Below are 18116 nucleotides of genomic sequence, written 5' to 3' on the forward strand. Positions count from 1 at the left end.
TTTGTGTTTGTGTATCTCCTCTCCCTGGAGACCCCCAGCAGCACCAACCCCAAAAATACTTCAGGAGGTTTCACACCTCTCTGGGTGAATATTTTAGTCCCTGCTAAACAGCTCATCTTTCTTTCAGGACAGTAATTCAAGAACCGGATTTTTGCTCTCCCGGATGAGTCCTTCCCTACCACAAAGCCTCTTCCAAGGGAGAGATGCTCTTGCACCGGTGTGCTCAGTTTTCAGAGCAGCCCAAGGGCTACGTCCACAGTTCCACTGCAGACTAAGCCGGGATTATCCTACAAAGCACTGAAATGCTTTTATCCATCTTTGACTGATGAGGGGCAGACTCAGAGCCAGAACCAGCAAGGTGCCTACAAGAAGGGTTCAGATGGAGCTGGGGTAATTGCAGCTAAAAAACCCACCATTTACACTGTCCCTTTCCCTTAGCCCTGGTGATATCACCTCTCTGTGTGACTTCCATCTTCACCAGGTCCCTTAAAAACCCACTGGAGACAACCAGAGCTGCCCAGGTTTGAGCGACTCACGGCCCAGGACCCTCCAAGGGAGAGCAGCATTTTCAGACGTCCCCTGCAAGTCCTGAGCGGAGGCAGCCCAGAGCGTGCCCAGCCTACACTGACAGCACAGCAGCATCTCTGACAGCTTGTCCTTAAAAGGGAGGCCAAGGTGTCCCCATTAGCACCACCACCACCATGCTGGAAGAACAGCCTACTCAGGAGAGGTCAGGAGAGGAAGGATGTCCCTGCTGCCTGCGAGCTGAGGCCACAGGGAAGGATGTGTCTCAAAGGCTGATACTGAGTTTACTAAGGTAACACTTTACTTCTGGAAAACAACTGTAGTAAAATAACACCTTGTTGGCTGTAAGCCACTGGCACAGCTGGCAGGGCCCCAGGAAAGCCGGGCTCTACCCCAGCCCCGCGCTCCCCCTTTCCTGTTCAGTCTGGACAGTCGCTTAATGAGATTTTCAGGCAGAGCTCTAACACGTGTGCCGGCACATGCCAACGGTCCCTTTGGGTGCAAGGCTGGGCTGCGAGGGTAATTACACCATCTGAACTGCACCATTTGCTTCGTTACTGAGGAAGAGCATTAACGTCTGAAACAGTTGATCACCTTGCTTAATGAGACCAGTTTTCACAGGTATGGTTAAAAGTCACGTTCCAGGAGGAAACGAGACCACAGAGGAAAACGTCCTCATGTGAGGTGTGCAGTACATATACATTGCTACAGGAGAGTGAGACCGTGGCTCCTCCTGCACCCAGGTAGCCCATCCTTAGCGGGAGAAGGTTTGCAGCATTTTCAGGGCCCGCCTAGGAAGGAAGGAGAGAAATTTCACCATGTTTCAAAACTTGATCGAGACTGCCACCTACTAACACACAGCTGAAATGACCAAAATTATGCCGTGTTTCCAGACAGAAAAACAGAACAGAAGCAGGAAAAAAGCTAGAATAATTGCACTTGTAAAAGTCTTTAAAATGAAAAGCATCTTTCCTTTTTCTGGATGTGATGATGAGAAGGCTGGTCACACTGCCTCTGCAGGGTGCAGACACTTCTCCTTGGCTGAATTGATAGCTCCTGGTACCTAACTCAGACTCAATTGATCATTTAATTCATTTAATTATTTTTTCTTTTCTTTCCGTATATGAACTGTCCACAAGCACCCCATGGTTTCCTAGAAGAGGCCATGTGAAATGGTTTGACACTTTGGGAGAAGGACCCGTGCTCCAGCGACTGTGGCATTTCAGCTGTTTCTCTTCAGCTGTGATAAGCCATGTGGTCTTGCTCATTCCCAGACCATGATGGAGAAGGAAGCAGAAAGGTTTTACTGGTGTAATGGGGACCCCAGCCCTGCCTGCAGCCTCAGGTTTGACCTCAGTAACGAGTGAATCTATTTGCTCAAATGCTCTGGCAAAGCAAACACTTTGAGTGTCACTGATGCACATCCCCTTACCTAAAGGTGTAAGCAACACCCCCGCAAGTCCCTTTTGCTTGGGTGATTAGAAGGACCATCAGGAACAGTTCCTACAGAGCAAAATGTATGTAATCAGATAAAAGGCTAGCTACAGGGCAAAATGTATGTAATCAGATAAAAGGCTACCTTCAACATGAATCAATCCCAAGGACATTTTATTTTACATAGAAGTTTAATGCACATCAGAGCTCAGCACGTTGGCACAGGAAGGATCAGCAATGAAGCACTCCAATTAGGCTGATTTTCAGATGAATGTCTGCAAATTTCTAAGAGCAGATTAACACAGGCTCTCCAAAGAGTGCCCTAATAGGACTAGTAACTGGGAACAAATTAAACCAGTGCCATAAGAAGATATGTAAAAGTATTTTAATTCAGAGAGCGAGCACCTGTTTCAGTATAGAAACAATCTAGCCTCATTCAAATGGCCAATACCTGCGTGTCCAAGCTGCCAGTTAATTTAGGGTAAACACTGGAAACGGTGAAATGTTTTCCAAACAAATCTTTCAAAAGAAAATGGATTTATAACAAGACATTAATTTTCATGAAAAAAAGACTGAACTATTTTTGGGTCCCTTACTGGGGGAATGAACCTGAGCTGAACTCCCTCTGCTAAGGACATACTTGTTTGTGTCCCACGTGTTACTATAACATATCTAATACACCGCAGTGTGTCCTGCAGCAGAAGCTATCCCCTGCCAGCCAGCCTGCACAAGGGCACGGCTTTCCCGCACTCACCTGCACCACCCATAGGGATGCCCTAATTGCCACTCCAGGAGCTGGGCCCTCTCCGCCTATCGGCAGGTGGAAGAAGGGGATGAGAGAAGGAGCTCCTGAAGGTACGGAGCTATACAGGCCACACCGGCTGCTCCAAAACTGGTGATTTTTCTTGAGCCCAGAATTAATGACCATCTTTTGTCCAGCATAGGTGGGACATTTGGAGAGTCAGCTAACACCATCACATCCACCCCAGGGGCTGCTTGAATGTGACCATTACCCAAGGTTTGCCCTACTAAAAAAGAAACAGAAATCAGTGTCCATTTCAAGATTTGAGAGACTTCCCACAGGGAGGAATAAAGCTTTTTCCCATTTTGCTTAGCCAGAAAGGCCCAAGACCAATCAACCCGTAAATCAAAGGATGGAGATTAGACTGTGGGCCCAACCATTCCTCTCCCTGTTCTCAAAAAATAAAGATGGGAAGAAAATTTCCACCAGGTCTTTGTGACTTTTCTTTCTGTCTTCTGACCAGCTAGTGGAAGCTGTTTAAAATTTATATTTCAATTAAAATCTAAGAAGGATAAGGGGAAATTCCCAAAGTTTTCTCTTAGTTCTGGATATGATTCCCTGCTGGTAGGTGTTGCTCCTTACCATGTATCCTACTAGTCTCCTTGAGGAGGAAGAAATTCCCCTCTCTTTCAGTAGAAATTAAGTACCTAGCTAGTCATTAACCACTTACACAGTTGTTCTTTGGGTCTAAGAGCAAGCATTTCTGTAAAAAGGGGATTGGGGGCTTCCTGGAAAGGAGTTTCCCCACAGGAGAATGCAGTGCAGAGCTCCAGAGCCCAAGTGGATGCCCTGACCAGAGAACCACCCTTACCTTTCACCATGGCCAAATGGGAAGAAATAACTTTCCTCATAAATATAGGATGTAGCTTTTGCATTTGGTGTTCAGCCGATCTTTTTGCTCACGCTGGTGAGCAGTTTAAATTAATAATTATCTCTCTGTAAATACAACACATGCACCGTATAGCATCACACACACTGTTTTATATTCTATACACAGAAAGAGAGCTAAAGCCAGGTATCATTAATCTTAAATATTTATATCTTCCTGGAACAACTAGTTGACAGCTGCTAAGCTACTGGCAAACTGTCTGCCTTAAGTATTTCCCCCCTTTCTTTTGGCACTATGCCCCTGGCTTGGTTTCAGCTACACATTGCAGAGACCATTCAGAACAGTAACTACACACTGCCTTGTCAAGTAAGCTGGGGAGTGCATCCCCCCTCCAATCACGCCTGCAGCTCATTAACAATAATGTGACTTACACACATTTGTGTGGATAGGGGAAATCAGCTCCGCTGTGGCTCAGATGACTTCCCTGTCCTTGCTGAAGGCCCCCAGCGCACCAGCTGAACCAGGGGAAAACTCCGTTCGCAGACTGGTATTTGGGTTAACAGCAGGAAACACAAAGGGTTTACACGAAAGCTCAGAGAAAACGTGAGAAAACTCGGCTTCTGTGCGCACTTCTATATAATCTATAGTTTATTCTGCCGTTACTGTTTTACACCTGAACGGTGCCACTTTGCTCTGTTTTGACTGTTTACAGCGGGGTCAGCGGCCGCACAGGAGGAGCAGTGCCCAAACCCCGGCAGCTTTACCCGTTAACACGCCTCTGACTCCTCTCCCTCCTCTGCCACCTTCCCCTGCCACGCGGTACTGCAACAACTACTGCAAGGGAGCACAGTGATTTTAAAAAGGGGCGTAGGGGGGCAGCAGGAATAACATTTTGAGGGCGGGATGTATAAAGCCTGATTCCCGTTGCCCTGCGCTGTATACGGTCGTTTAGGGAAAGGCAAAAGGGACTGGATGCTCTGGGGTCCCTTCAGCTGGACGGAGCTGCCTTCATGCTACGATGGGCTCGGTTTCACGGCAAATGTTGTTAGTAACGCAAAACAAGCAGAGGGTAAAACAGCGCCTGGCCTGGGGAGATACCACCTTTGTAACGTTTTGCAGCCTGCATCATCTGTCCACGAAACACTACAGACTTGCGCAGCGCTTCCTTAGCCAGGAAAAAATGATGTATAATTATTGTAGCTGTACAAGTGAAGTCACGGGGAGCCTGTGAGCACGAATGATGCTCATAATAGATAGATGTTAGATAATAGACTAACAAGCAGGATGCCTACAGCCCATTAAAGAACTAACAAAAGGCCTCCGTGAGACACCTGTGGTATTGTACAAGGAAGACGTGCAGACCAGGAAATGCCTAAATATAGCATTTAAAAATGCATAAAGTGAACTGAACATGTGGTATCGCTAATAACCGGCGCTCTACTGCGTGCTTGGCATATGGATAAAGTAATTAAGCAATTAAAAAGTGCATGAAAGACAAGTGACAGAAGATGCTAACCAACAGGAGAAGCAACAATTCCAGTACCAAGGACCGATGCAGTGTACCTAAATGGGGGGTAAGGCCTGGATTCTCCGTATCGGGGTGATAGCTGGAAGCCACTCTGCTGTTTGCTGCTGAAGACCTTGCGTCGTGCTTGCGACTTGCATGAGTACAGAAGCTGAACCAATAAAGAATACAGTAAAGGCAAAACTGAGTGATTTGGAGGGAGAAGTGGACTTGGAGCAGTCTGCATTAATACCGACCAGAGGGCAAGCAGCCAGCTCGAGGATACCTTGGAGCAGTCCTGGAAAAAGGAGACAAATCATAGTTGTGAACAGACTGTGTGCACCTTACAAAAACACTGACATGTTTTTACATCTTAGCACACAAAATCCATCAATAGCATGTGTTGCATTAACTCAACATATTGAATCTATGGCTTTTCCCTTCCAGTTTCAGCAATTTTGGAAAAAATATCTTTAGCCACTAGTGGTCGTTGTTGTCCTGTGCAGCAATAATTCCTGGAGTTCGCACAGAGAGAAAATACTGCCAAATAATTTCCACGAGCTCATTTTCATCAGGTAGAAACCATAGTCAAAATTTTAAAGTCAAGCATAAAACAGCAGCTCTGCTCATTCATCAGGAGATGAACGGGTGTTACATTTACCTCTTCCTGTAAATTTTATTCAGTGTCAAGGAAAACACAACAGTTTGACAACAATTAGGTATTGCAATGAATTGGAAACACTGCAGCTAGCCAAGCAGATGCTGCTTTGTTTACGGAGTTTGTGTAAACACTGATTTTGATGCAGCTCCTTTTATCCCGTGCACACGTATGTCCCCCAACCTAATGGCAGGCAATTGTAAAATCACAGGAAAATATGACACCCTGTTTTGTGGAAGTTTTGTGTGTTTGCTGAGTGCTTATACAAAGCAAGTGCTCAAACAAAGCAGATGCTGCTTTCCCTAGCTTCCCCAGACAAAGTCTCTGCGTATACAGAGTTAAAAATTTAGGCCCAGGTTGACAAAGGGACACAGGCTTTTAAGTGCTTAGCTTTTAGGTATCCAGCTGGTGAAGCAGAATTCACAAATACGAGTAGGGCATTGAGGAGGGGGCTGCAAAGCATATTTCAGTGCCATGCAGAGTTACCCCGGCTACTCCACGCGATTTAGTTCAAGCAGTGGAAACAGTACAGCCGCTAGCCCTTCTAGAAATGCCACAAGGTATACAAAAGGTGACCACAGCCATAATTAATAAGTTGAACTTTACATTTCTGACTGACTAAACCTCAGTACCTATGGACTCTGAAATGCTCTGGTCACCAGGCATAGTTTTCGTGGGTCTGCGACAATCTTATGTGGTTAAACTCCGTCTTAATTTTTTTTAGGCACATGTGATTTTGGACAGTTTAGATCTCAGTTCCCTTTTGGGATCTACATTCATTAATGAAGCGGGGGGGAGTTCCATTCCTTCCGCAAGCTTTGTTCCTCCCTTTGGCTGATTCACTCCACAGCCTAAATCCTCCTTCTCCAAACCGTCACATCTACCTGCTTTATGCCCAAGCAGGACAGAGAGTCACCTAAAAGAGACACCAAAGGCACCTCCCACCTTCCAACTAAAGTACCGGATCACAAACACTTACCGTCTACCCCGCTGGGGTTAACATACCGTACTATTTCTAATCCACCTCGGAAGAGAGACAGCTTTGGAGAATACATGCAACTCTCTGATGAGAGTAAATGCAAGTTCTGCATTTTGTGGAGGATGTATTTTCTAGGTTCCACATTTATAACAGTGTTATCAAAGCCATTCCACAAGATTAATCCCGAGGGCTAGAGGTAGAATACTCTCATTGAGCAATTTTGGAAGAGGAAGGGTTAATAAGAAATGAAGATACAAATTAGGGGAAAGGATGAATACAGCAACTGCCTTCACTTGTTCCAATTTCCTGCATTTTACAGATGCTAAATTGAGTTACTGTAAAAACCTCAACCTTTAGTAAAATGTCATATTACTATTACCATCCAATTATAATCACTAATCAACACTATAAGGATACCATACTCTTTGCCCTCTTTCTATTGGCTTCAAAATAATATTTCAGAAAATAGAAAGCCACAGCTTAATTTTAAAGCTACTTCAAAAATATGAAGATTTTAATTACACATACATAACTATATAAGTGTAGAAATATGTGCATGTATATATTCACAGATACACACAATTTCCTTTCACGTGGGCAGGAGCTTTTCAGCTTACTTCAGTGGGGCCAGATATCACCAATAAAGGGAAATCCATCCCTTCTCTGGGAAAGGAAAGCAGGAACTTTCTCGGGGACAAGCGTGACATGTTACCGCCCATTTTAAACATTTAGCAGTGCTTCCACATTTTGTCCATCCGCCTGGTTAAAGAACACATGAAACACATTACCCATGGATGCACACTGAGAGGGATTGACTGATGGAGACAATCTGATAGAAAAAAAGGATGTAAAACAGACTAATATCACTTTGAACAAGGTAGAAAAAGGTTGCTAAAAAATGGACCTAAGATTCAATTCACGTTTCGCTGTTGTCATTGGGAATTTCTCCATTGACTTTGCTGAGCTTTGGATTAATTCTCAAGCCTATAAAATGAGAAATGGAAGAAGGAACTCTGGTTTTGCAGAAACCCTTACGTCATCTCCATCACAAGCCTCCCACAAGCCTTTACAAGCAGGTGTTACTACTACACAGACTAGAAAAGAGGGACAGCATGCACCTAATTTCCAAGTGTCTTCTTCATAAAGATACAAGAAACCATTCTGAAGCAGCTTTCTACTTCCTAAAAAAGTTTTTCTCTTCTCTCTCTGAACTTTTGTGAAGAAACATACTCAATACTCATCCATACTCCAGCGGTAGATATAATCTATATCTAGACTGGCCATCTAATGGCCAGTTCATACCATTCATGCAGTGGATGTTCTAGACACTCTGTTCACTTACTTGCAGACTGTCCCAAAGGGATGTACTCATTAAAAAAAAAAGCTGTTAAAAAAATTAATTTACATTAAATCCAGTTCTACATAATTCCATTTTTTGTGCAATCTATATTCACGCAAGCATTTAAATATTCTATTAAAATGGATCCGTCATCAAATAACGTGGAATCCAGCAAAGTAATAGCTAACATCTTAGTGCTAAGCCTCCATCAGAGGCACAACGGTGTCTTGATACCCCCTTCATTTATTTCCAATTCTGGCACCTGTAACCATGGCAACATACACTGAAACCTTTCAAGCAGAACAGAACTGACAATCACAATAACAGCACAAAATACCTGAGGTGGGGAAAAAAAGAGGACGGGCACAAGCAGGTAGTTGTTGAAATTAAAAGCTAATGACAAGAAAACAGCTGGAAACAAATGCTGGCTCACATGACCATATTCTCTAGGCAGATGTATTTTTGCAAACTTGGTCTGTTCCATCTTATTAGCTGTGCAGCTATGGAAAGGGAGGTAAAATAGATATTGTTTCAGCAAAGAGTAAAAGTCTGAACTTGAAAAAGTAAGTTGCTGCAAATAGAAAGCAACTGTTTATCTGTTGCATGCACGTCCAGGAGTGTTCAACATTAGCCCGTGGACAAGCAGGTATTTTTTCCAAAGGCAAACAGTCACAAATGTGCTTCAGAGAAACACCATCCAGCAAGAAAGAACGAGAAGTCACCTTTTAAAGTGATTCTAAATGAATAATTCCATTAGCCTACATCAAAGAAAAGGTTTGAAATGAGCATGAGTTAATAAACCATATATGTGTAAACTGGGATAACTTCCTAGACATTTAAGGGATCTAATTAGCATTTGAATGCTGTGAAGCAAGAAAGGGAAATTCTATCTTTAAACTGTAACAATCAAAACTAGAAATGAGATTGACCTGTGTGGGAGAGCCTAGCAGGACGCAGCTGCAAGGTTAGCTGCGAAGGTTTATGGGGCTGGAGCTGAAAAAACACAAAGATCAAGGCCATCGTGAGACCTGCAGGGAAGGCTTGTAGTTTTTATCTGTTACCCCGTGAAGCTAAATTTAGAGAACAGAATTAGAACAACAAGAGATGGACTTACACCAGCCTCCCCACCGCAGCACCCCACTCACCTCACAAGCCATAAGCCATGACTCAGGCATCAAAACCGCCAGGAAAGTCAGTGAGTAAGGCTCACTGAAGAAAGGAAAGAAAAATAATACAAGAAAAAAGCAAACAAGATGTTAAACTAGATAGTCAAGGGAAAGAGGCAGTGCACCTAGGGATTTCTCTCCTAAGAAGCCATAACCCACAAGAAACCAACAGGAGCTATTTCACCAAACCTTGCTTTGAGATCGCGTAACTGTTGCCTAAGGGGCTTCATATGCTCTCAAAAAATCGCCTATTATATTTAGCCTGCTACAATCCATGTGGTCTCCTTTTAGATACCTATTTCATCCTTAGACATCAGAAGGAAACATAAAAATACTGTGGCAGGTATTAGGCAGGATAAATCCCATACTTGCACGGGACAGAGTGACAGCAAATGGCAGAGGCAGAACTGGCTGCAGACTGTACAAAGACTTGAACCCTGCAAACGTGTAAATACACGCAGGGGAAGTCAGGCTTTCCAGGATCAGACACTGCAGCCAGTTCTTCTCCCTTTTCAGTGCCTTGGCATGAAAGAAGAGGCCAAAGGGCTATGGTGGCCCTGGCAGATCACTGCTCCATCTCTCTGGGTGACAATGGTAGAGAGTCTGTGTTGTACTTCTGCTCAGGGCAGCTTCATCCACCTCACGCAGGGTCAGACAACCAAGAGGAGACTCCTGGAGCAGGGCCACCACTGGAAAACCAGAGCTAGCCACAGGAGCCTGAGGAGGGGCTGTCATTCCACGGGGTGACTGGGACCTCACTCCTCACAAAGCACCCTATGCTCTACCTTGGGATGTGTCTTCCCTTTTCCCTTGTCTAGGAGTGCTTGGAGACCCATAGTCCATAATCCTGTGAAACAGCAAATGCACCAGGCACCTCTTGGTTTCACCACGGTGCATGATTGTGTCTCCATGCTGAAGCTCCTGGCAAGTGTCACTGGGAATTGTGTTTCTCATCACTGATGATCCATCACCCAAGGGCTGCAGCAGTGGGTGATACGGAGGGAACTGGGAGTGCTTGCTTTTAGGGCGGGAAGCAGAATGATGGTCCATTCCTCTTTTCCCCAGTCTTTTATTCATTCAAATCTTATTGTGCAACAAAGACCAGTGCAGGATTCTGTGGAAGCAGAGGAAGATCTGGACTTGAAATGGAGAACATTGAAATGGAGAAGAGCTGGGATGCGAGCGAGCATTAACGTTCGGAGAAAAGAGTTAGTCTCTCCTTTCTCACTTGCCTCTCAGGGGGAAAACGTAACTGTCAAGCCACAGTACACGAAAAAGCTGTCATTCACTGTCATGTAGGAAGCACCTTATTCTCCTTCCTCCGGGGAATTTCCTCAGTCACCGGATTTTGTAAAAGAGAATATTTTTCCTCTATCATTGTGTGTCTCATTGACTCCTATTTTCTTCTTTGTCATTCATAAGACTCTTTTTCCTGACCTCCAAGAATGTTTTGAGCTTTCCAACCGATTTCTCTAATGCCTTCAGGTTAACACGGGTTCAGCACTAGCAGAGTTTAACAGCAGGTTTGCTAGTAGCAGTCGCTCTAAGGTGTGGGAGCAACGGGAAGGAATAAGGAAAATTAGACAAGCGCAAACCACAGGGCAAAGCCTGCCCCATCCTGCAACCTCCCTGGATGTGCTTTGCTCCAGCTGGAGCTCACCATGGACCACTGTGCTCCACCTGCACAGAATTGCACGTCCATACACCGCACATCTGTACCCCACGGGTCGTTCAAAGTCTCTGCTTCCCAGAGCAGCCACATTTCAGCTTGCAGACCTGACTCTTTCCTATTCCATGAAGCCTGAACCCACAGATGCCAAGGCCAAAGGAGAACATCGTGGTGTTCTCTAATCTGAACTCCTGCATAACACAGCATTTCGCCCCGTGACTCCTAGATCTAGCCAAACAATTTGCACTGTTACAGAATTTTCTTGAAAAAGACATCCCACCTTGAGTTAAGGACTTTAAGTGGTAGAAAAGGTTCTGTGCCCCTTGGGAAGCTATTTCAATGGTTAATTAATCTCACTTTAAAAACGGCCTGCTTTCTTTCTAATTTTCGATGACTTCTTCCATTTCTAGTTACATGATCTTGTTACACTTTTAACAGACATATAACAGGTTTTCTATCTTTACTAGGGTGCTGACAGACCAAAAAATTCAGCTTCCCATTTTTTCAAAGAATCTAATTAATGTTCCAATAAAGATGACCTTTTAACTTCAAAATCTCATTAGATCAATTTTATGGAAAGATACCCATTTATTCTTGGATTGCTAGGAACTACAGCAGTGAAAGCATTTGCATCCAGCATTCCTGTATTTCTGCATTCACTTTCACCTAAAAGCAAAAGTGTGAAAATCTTAACTGGCTCTGAATTTAAAGATTTTTATATCACTTTACACCTTCAAAGCTAATTCATTATCATTTGGGGTAAAATTGCAGGTTTGATTGCTATTATGAAAATGTTACTGTCCTGGACTTAAGCAGTTCTGACCAGGAAGCAGTCTGTCAATAGCCCAATTATATTTTTTTTTAGAATTTTACATTCTCCCAAACAGTCAGAAAAAATTTATATAATGAGAAGAGTACTCACTAACCTAAAATGTTTTGGAGCCATGAAAGCAGAATGCTTTATCTCAAGTTTGACTTCTCAGAAAGTATAAATGAGCTAAGGTTTCAAAAGAAAGGGTCCTCTAGAGTGGAAAAATGAAACTTGTTCATTGCCACTATTTCAGATTTTTTTTCCTACTTTGTTTTCAGATTGGTTAGATTACTTGAAATCTACTCATTCTTGTGAACATCTTTTAGTTTGGTGAACTACAGTTTTCTTATAGAAAATATTTCATCAACTATTTGACTTGGTATCATGGGACATTTTTCTAGTTTAGAAACTGAAAATACTCCAAGGCAGCCTGGCAGAAGTTAGCACAAAAGGATACTAAAGTGACAAAAATGCACATCTGAAACCCCAGCTACAGCAGGGTATCGTCAATGAGCAAAGTTTTTCCAAGAGTCCCACAGGGACCAGCTCCTAGCCCAATACCTCACCATGTTTTATCAATGGCCTGCAGAAAAACATGGACATGGGGAATGTCAGAAGGGAAATAAAGCAGCCCAAGAGAAGGTGATCCGGATAAAGCAAACTGGATGCAGAAAAAAAGAAAGGGGAAAAAAAAGCAACTTACTGCGATGACATACGGTCCTACATCTAGGCAGAAAGTACCTAGGAGCTGAGGAGCTTTTCCTGGGAAGCCGTGACTGTGGGGCATGGTGACCCACATGCCTGAGCTCGAGCATGGGCTGCCACTGCCATGGCAACCACAAAATCTCAGCATGGGCTGAGGCTCCGTGCACGGCTGTATAAGGAGGAGTTTTTCCAAGGGCTCAGAGCAAGGTCTCTGGTCTCTGGCTTCAGTGGAAGGCTGCTGGTATATGCCCCTACATCCTCTCCCAATGCGCTGCAAATTTTGCTGGCCTCCTAGCAAGCGGAGGCCTGTCACTCAGCACATCACATGCCATCTGCTCTAATTTGAGTTCATTTCAATGCACCACGCACTGATTCTTGGTGCCAAGAGAAAAGAACAGTTTGAAGCAAGATATCTCAGACCTACCCAGAGTGGAGTCCAGGTAATCAATACAGCCCATGTTAAAAATAATAGTGTAATTGGTTACGATTTTTCATCTGCAGGTGTTGTTAGGGATACAGGAGAGGAAGGGAAAATAGCAATAGTTGCTTCATAAAGGCATGAATGCCAAGTGAGACAATGCCGAAGCGAGAAATTGTATTGTTATTCGCTTCCACCAGCTGTTTCTGACTTCCCAGCCAGGACAGCAGTACCACAGCAGGAAAGTATATGGCTATCAGCGTTCAATCCCACAGCCCTGTGAGCCCAAAACCAAGTCCTAAGATCCTGATTCTCTACGACCTACCACGTGTGGCTGAAGCTAGTACAGTAAGGAAGTGTAATAGTACAGGGTCAAATTTCCGATGGCACTCCCCAGCTGTAACAGGTTGTCCCCAAAAGAACAGAAAGCCCTAATAGCACCGTACACATAAAATTTCATCTGAAAGTACTGCTGTTTTGTTAAAATAATCAGAATTGTCTTACTTGGACCAGCGGGCACTCTGTTACCTAACTATGAGTCCCAGAAGCTGTTCTCACTTGCACGTGCACGCTTGCTCAGCACTATAATTATACCTGGGTGCCTCCCATCCAGGTGCCCCGTCCACCCCACCACCACCATCCCCACCTCCCCAAATCAAGATATGGCAATGGAAGGGCACCGCGTCACTGTTACTTCTTCTTTGTCACCCTGGAAATCTGTACCAGGATAAAGCAGAAGCAAGCAAATGCAACTGTTACCTGGCCTGTTTCTGCTGTAGGACCGGTGTAAAGGGCAGGAGCAGAGCCCAGGATTAGGGCTTTACAGCTTTCCAGCTACTACCTTTCTACCTGTGGAAAATGTTTTGGGGTTTTTTTTAAGTTATTATATTTTAAACTCATGCTTTATGACTTCAGAATTAGGGCTGAATCCTATTAGGGAGACAAAAGGCTCCTTGTAGTTCATACACGTCTAATAGTGGGAGCAATAGAGAGACTATTATATTTGGCACAATATTTAGAGAAATTAATCCTCAAGCGCTAAAGATTTGAGGGATTAACAGACTGAGTGACAGCTGAGCTCATCCAGCCTATATCCCTGGATTGTGCAGCAAAACCATTTGCCTTCAGGTTGAACGTGTTCCTCGCTTCCACCCGAGTCAGCACAATTCCTGCTTTTTTTGCACTTGGGTTGCCGGGGGAGATCAACAAACTAATAAATCCTTATTTCATGGTGGTTTGCAAAATTGTCATGTTATGTTCATTTCTAAGATTTGATATGTCCTTTCCTCCTTTTGTAAAGAAAAAGACGTATCCCATATATAAAATGTATTACAACTTTAAACCTTCAAAATTTGATTAAAAAGTCAATGAAACTGTCCATTTTCAATGAGAAATGATGTGTAGCGGTCATGCATGTAAACATGTCCACAAAGTATCATCCAGACCCTCCCAAGCATTGCTTGGAGAAGACCTAACAAGTGGGAGACCTTAACTACCGTGTCATTCTTCCCTTGCACTAATTTCACACAGCAGAAATGTGACTAATCCCCTGGTCTAAACTGGGGGGGAGAGAAGAGGGTAGACATGCTCCCATCTCCAATTACTACAGTGGACAGGCAGGGAATAGGAAAGAGTGGCCCCGGTACTGGGAAGAGGCACTGCCATGCCTGTGGCATCACTAGGCAGAGGCTCCCCAGCCGAGCAGACAAGACCTGATAGGGAAGGAGAGGAGATTTCGTGGTTGCCATGGCAGTGGCAGCATGGGGCCATGGCAGGAGAACAAGAAACATTCACTGCAAGCTTATTTTTGTAGCTTCCTAAAAAATCTGTGAAAATAGCTGAAATAAATTTACAATGAATATCTCCAACGTCTCGGTACTTCGGAGTCAAAGAAACACACGAGTACCAGAACATTAGACAAGGTGCAATTTTGCTCTGAGCTGTGCAACTTTGTAGAAACTGATGAGGTTACAAGGTTACGTCCAAAAGGATCTTACAAATCACAGTGCTAATGTGTTTCTTGCCTTTTGGGGCTTAAGATACTACAAGAGGAGGAGAGCTCCTCCAAGAAACACTGTCACCCAGGCAGCTGGCAGGAATCATCCAGTGTTGCGCAAAATGGAGCCATTTACTGCCCTCCACACAAATTCTTGCAGGGGAACTGCCCGTGGCAGGATGTTTTTGCCACCTGTCTTCCCAATTACCAGCTTATTTCCACAGCCAGTTTTGGAAGGTAACATCCACTTGCAGTTCCTGGGATACAGGGAAGGGCTCATGCAAAATGTCCTACAGCGTCACGTGCAGATGGAGAACGATGGATAAGTTCTGCAAGCTGGCACACACCTGCATTACAGATGTTTTTTAGGAACAAACAATGGGGAGATGCTTTAAGAGCAACTGGAACACGATGACCTGTAACAGTGGACAACTGCATGTCACCATGAGATGCTGCTGCAAAGGGTCTCCTGCGGGTAGAAGATCCAGTCTAACTAGAAAAGCCTCCAGAAGGACTGGGGATTTTCTTGCGAGCAGAGAAAGTACCTTAGGCTGTGGATGACTGTCACTACTAGTAAACTACTTCCCCATCCAGCATTCCTAGGACTCACAGCTTTTAACTGTGGATCAAATTAGGACCTTTATGAATAAACCATAAATTTCAATGTCTTCAGGGTAAGAATACACCCGAGAACTGTCCTCTCAGCAGGCAACATGAGCAGCTACAGCACAGCGGTGGGATGGGGAGGAGAGCATCCAGCATTGGATCCCACTTGCCCAATAATCTCCACATCTTTGGGGTGTCTGCGCATTACCAATCTACTGTGGTGTGATGTGTGGGATCAAATGGAGAACACGAATGTGCCCTCAGTCTTTGGCAATATATAATGTTTTCTTTTCCTTCCTTAAAATTGTCCTTTGGCCTTAATTAGCTCACAAGCCTGTTGTTCAAATGCTGAGATTTCCTCTCTGGATTTCCCCCTGCTTTAGTTCAAATCACATCTAAAGATAGCGCCATCGTTTCATGAACAGAACCATTTCTTTTGCTCGTATTGGCAGCATGGTTAGAGCCTTATCAAATCTCTTCCCTACTGTAATATTTCTTTTCAAGGTAGCTCACTAACCCTTACCTGTTTTTCATTTTGACCTGCAAATAGCAAAATACCATCAACTGGAAAAGATAATTACTCACTTGTGAAAGTAAGTGTTATTTTTTTATTCTATGATATGGGCAATACAAATGTCACTCCAAGTCAGGTTGTATTAAGTAGTTTCATGTCACATGACACAGTGTGAATTGACACATGCTGTGCTGTTGTATGAGATCTCGGCTTGCTTGTTTGAAGAGACTTTTTTCTTTTCTATTTAGGAGAAGATATTAAGTACTATAGATATTACATGATCCATCCATTAGCTAAAAAATACATCCAGATAAAGGTATAATTTCTGATATTCAGACCAAAAGAAAACCTGAAAATGACTGCTTACTTCTAACATATCTACTGATAGTCAGCTTATTCCTTACTGTTTAATAAAGAGAATAAAAATAAATGGAAGACACTACCTCTGTAAGTAAATACAATTAATATGGAAAAATAAAATCCAAAACACCATGCAGATTCCAGAAGTCAAAATAAAACAGGGACACAGTAACTTTTGCTTTATGTTAGTAACTGGTAGCACACTCTGAAAAGCCTCTTATGATTTTCAGCATTGTTGCATTTTTCAATAATTTAGGGAAAAGTCAAGGAGTTACCAGCAATAATTCTCACTCTGCTAATCCACAGAGCAGATCAGTATTACCTGATATCCAGTACTACCAGCCTCTTCGTCACTCAAGTTTTATTAGAAAAGGTTGGGATGGGACAAAAGAGTTAATTCCTTATTTAAATATCACACCTAAGAGCATTTACAATAAATAACTGAAATCAGAATACCTACACTGATGTTAGGACTTGACTCAAACCCCCTTTCAGTCAAGTCACATCTACCAACTCAATTAAAATCCTAATCAAAGCTCATTAAACTCATGCATATAAACCTTAGCAGCATTTGTTTGTTTATTTAAAATTTTCCAGAACCTGGTACTTTCCATGAGTCTGGAAAGCCTGGGTGTAGCTCTCTTGTACAGGAACAGGAAGGCTGTTACTCACAACCAAAGAGGAACAGAGGGGTTCTCCAGGCCACAGTCCGATTAGTTTGGTGTGTAAGTCAGCATCCTCTCCCCATTTTCCAAACTAAATGACAAACTGGATTGCTCAACAAATCCACCTCTGAACAGGCTGGTTACCCTCAGCAGCATCTGCTTCAGATGCAGTGAGCCTTGCAGAAGCCTTCTTCTCAAGATGGTCCTCTCCTTCACTTCCATCATGCTCCCCACCATGCCAATCAGCCATGCCGCAACAGACATATTTCCCCATCCTCATTGTCCTCCAAGCACAGAGTCTCAGCTTTGGATTTATTATTACTTTTAATTCCATCCTTAGACCCTTCCTTATGTTTCACCTCAGACCTTCCCTTTGCTGTCCCTAATATTTCGGAAGCAATGACTGCCTTCACCTGCGTTTCCCCTTCATTTCAATGGAAGGAAAACAAAAAGCTCAAAGTAAAACCTAGCTGAAACCTCTCCGTTTCAGCTGGCGTTGCATCAAAGTCATGGATTTCAATATCAAATTCCACAACACATTCACTTGAAACCAGGCCCAAGCTGACTATCAATATTCAGTGACTCCCCAGTGAACCACTGCTTACAATTTGTAATGAACCCCCAAAGCAAAGGAGTCTCACAAAGCTTTATGATTTGATCATGAAAGTTTTGCCGCGCTCTGAGGTTTGAAACCCTTCAGCTGAAGATGGAATTAAAAATATATATATATATTTAACCAGCCTAACTTGAAGGGTCTGTATTCCAGGTAGTGAGGAGAGAACAGCGTCAAGAGCCTCAAAAAGGCCTTGATCCAAAGGAGGACAGAGTTCCCCTGGCACAGAACTGAGGCAAATAGCTGCGGGTTGTCCTCATCTCCTCTTCTGGCACAGGGGACCTGGCAGGAGACACACATGTTGGAGAGACAGAGCAGAAACGGCGGGCTCTGAAGCCAGAGCTCTGCAAGACAGCACAGACATTCAACCCTGACTCTGGGGATCAACCCCAGTCCCTCTGGTATTAGTAGCAACACGCACATGATTTCACTGTCACGTACCAGTCCTAGAGGTCTGTCAGTACATCTTGATCTTATCCACAGCCTGATGAAAACTTCCACGAAACTCCAATGGAGTGTTAGG

This window comes from Aptenodytes forsteri, unplaced genomic scaffold (genome assembly GCF_000699145.1).
Source record: "Aptenodytes forsteri isolate BGI_AS27 unplaced genomic scaffold, ASM69914v1 Scaffold117, whole genome shotgun sequence".
Taxonomy (NCBI): Eukaryota; Metazoa; Chordata; class Aves; order Sphenisciformes; family Spheniscidae; genus Aptenodytes; species Aptenodytes forsteri.